This window comes from Manacus vitellinus, unplaced genomic scaffold (assembly GCF_001715985.3).
Source record: "Manacus vitellinus isolate BGI_N305 unplaced genomic scaffold, ASM171598v3 scaffold_60_pilon, whole genome shotgun sequence".
Taxonomy (NCBI): domain Eukaryota; kingdom Metazoa; phylum Chordata; class Aves; order Passeriformes; family Pipridae; genus Manacus; species Manacus vitellinus.
The window spans coordinates 2,759,292-2,762,023 of NW_021940687.1; positions in this window are offsets into that span (position 1 = coordinate 2,759,292).

Sequence of the window (2,732 nt, forward strand, 5' to 3'; positions counted from 1 at the left end):
GCCAGGAATCACCCTCAATCACCCCAGGACCAGCCCAGATGTTCATCACCACCTTTATTAGAGGCAAGCCCACAGCAGTCCAGGTGTACACAGTAACACGCGCTACGCTACGGACGCCGTTCCATGCAGGCAACCACAGCTACACACACAGCGGAAGGAGGGGGCTGGGGCTCCTGTGGGAATGGAGTTCCCAGCTCTTGGGAGTCCCCCAGTGCAGCACTGGCACCGGTGTCTGGGGCTGTTGTTTGGAGTTTCTGTTCTATCCCATGCCCTTGGGAACTGGGCTGAGCTCGTAGACACTGAGGGGAATGGAGGGGTTCAGAGCCTCGAGTGTCCCTCAGCTGCATGGCATATTCCTCCCTGGAGCCAGGGACAGCTGGACTGAAGGGTCCCTCCTGGGCTGAGGACCTTTTCCTCCTCAGACTAAGGAGGTTGGGAGCTGCCATGCCTGTTGAACCATGCCTTTGGCAGGGTGGGAGCAGATAGGAGCCATGTCCCCTGGGGCAGGTGGCAGGAACCCTCTCCCTGACCATCAAAGGTAACGTCTCTGCCACCACTCCTGGCAGACCAGTGCTGACCTATTGCTGTCTCACTGGTGGCCCTGGGCCCTCCATGCCCTGCAGGACACATGGCTGGATTTAAGCTCAGAGGAGCGTTCCCTGCCCATGGTGCTGCCAGAGCCATGGGTGCAGGCATGGGCACATGGGCTTGCTTCCCCTGGCTCCACCACCACCGACAGCAAACCACAGCAGGGACCCCAGTGCTGCTCTTTGCCCCGAGCCCAGCAAACTGTGACCAGGGGCAAGGAGCACTGCTGATTCCATGCAGGCAGTGGGATAAAACCCCAGGTTGAGGCTGTGTGGGAAACAGAACCAAACCTGTTGACCTTGCGTGCTGCCATCCCACAGAACAAGCTTGCCCTCTTGCTGGCAAAGCTCTGGAGACGGCAGAAGTGGTTTTTTTTCACCCCCCCCAAGTGTGGGGCTGTGAGGCACTGCTGCCCTCAGGAAGGGGCTGGGGAAATGGAGGCAGCTGGTTCATGGGACTTGGGTTTTGTTTGGCCTTGCTCCAACTGCTTTCACCTGGCTACTCATTAACAGCCACCTCGGGTGAGGAGGAGGACGGTGGATTTATGCACTGCTGGTGAAGTGTGCCTGTGTATGCAGGTCATGAACACCTCCCCTTCAGCTCGCCGTTCACTCCAAAACATAATAATGGCAGCACCCTCGGCACTGCCAGAGGGATGCTATTGAATGGGGACCTGCAGCATCAGGAGGGACAGGATGGGCACTAGGACTCTGGGGAGGACAGGGTGGCTTGTCCCAGCTCTGTGGCAGGGGCATAGTAGGGACAAGCATCAGTTTTCCTGCCAGAGGTGACATCAGTGGGGCACATACTGCTCCTAGCTTGCTCACAGCAGCAAAGCAGCTTCCACCACACCTAAGGGAGCTGCCTGGGAGCAGGGGCCACAGCTGGAGGCAGTGGGTGCCTGCAGAAGCAACCAGCAGCCCTTTCTATGGGCCAGTCCTGCCAACTCCCGAGTCCTGGGGGCCCATCCAGACCCCCACAGCCTCCATGCATTCATCCGTTTTCTGGTCCCTGTGCATCCTGGAGAGAAGCTGCATCACATGATCTATCCATCCATGGGTGACATCAGCAAAACCTGCTTGTGCATCCCAGCTGGGCTCTGGCAGCTGTGCAGACAGCAGCAACCACGAGACTCCTTGGATTTGGAGTGGGCTTCAGGGAGACGGAGCCACACAGAAACCGAGGTGCAACTGCTCTCCCCTGCTCCCTGCAGCCATCCAGGAGCATCAGAGGCAGCACTGGTTGCACTGGAAAAGCACCAGCCTGATGAAGCACATGGGCAGATGTGTTGAAAAGTAGCAAGGACACCTCCAAGTGAGAAGAGCTGCTGCATGTCTCTCCCCAGGGTCCCCAGCCCCTGGTGCTGGCTGGCAGGCTTTAGGAAAGTCCATGTGGAAGGAGGTGCCTTGGTGGACAGCCAGCACAGAAGGGAGGTGGTATCTGTGTCCAACCTGGGCTCATAAAAAGGTGACCCCCCCAAAGTTCCACCAAAGTTTGCTAAATAAATACATAAATATGAACATGAAGCCCAGAGCTGGGGTACAGGGGTTTCCCAGGATTGGCAGCTCCCCCCAGAATTCCTTTTTTTGCCATTTCCCCATCAAAACAGTCTCCTCCCATCCACCCCACAGTTGTCCCTGTGCAGGGTCAGTCCCCAGCCTGTCCCATGCCTTGTGGCTCACAAGGCTGGCACCAATGGCTCTTTGCATCTCTCTTAACCCCCACAGCAGAGAGGTGAGTGGCTGAGACGGCTCCTCTAGTTTAAGGAAATAAATAATCCTCCCATTGCAAGGGTTGGAGGACAGAGAGCCAGTAGAGCACGACATCCAATGGCCTTCAGGAGGGTGAAAAATAAATAAGTGGAGCTTGGCATTGCCTCAGGAGCATGTTCACTCGCAGCTCGGCTGGGGGGTAATTAAATAAAGGGGAAAAAAAATCCCAGTCCTAGTGCTGCTCCAGCAAATGTGCTCCCTGTATGCCAGTCTGCCTTCACCCACTGTTTCCATCCCAGATGGAGAAGATGCTTGAGGTGATTGGGAAGGAGCCTCCAAGATCCTCCCAGGATAAATAATCCCTGCTGGGCTTGGAGGGGGAGTTTCTGTCCCAGCAGCAGAATTGGGATTTGGGGACCCCCTGCAGCAGGC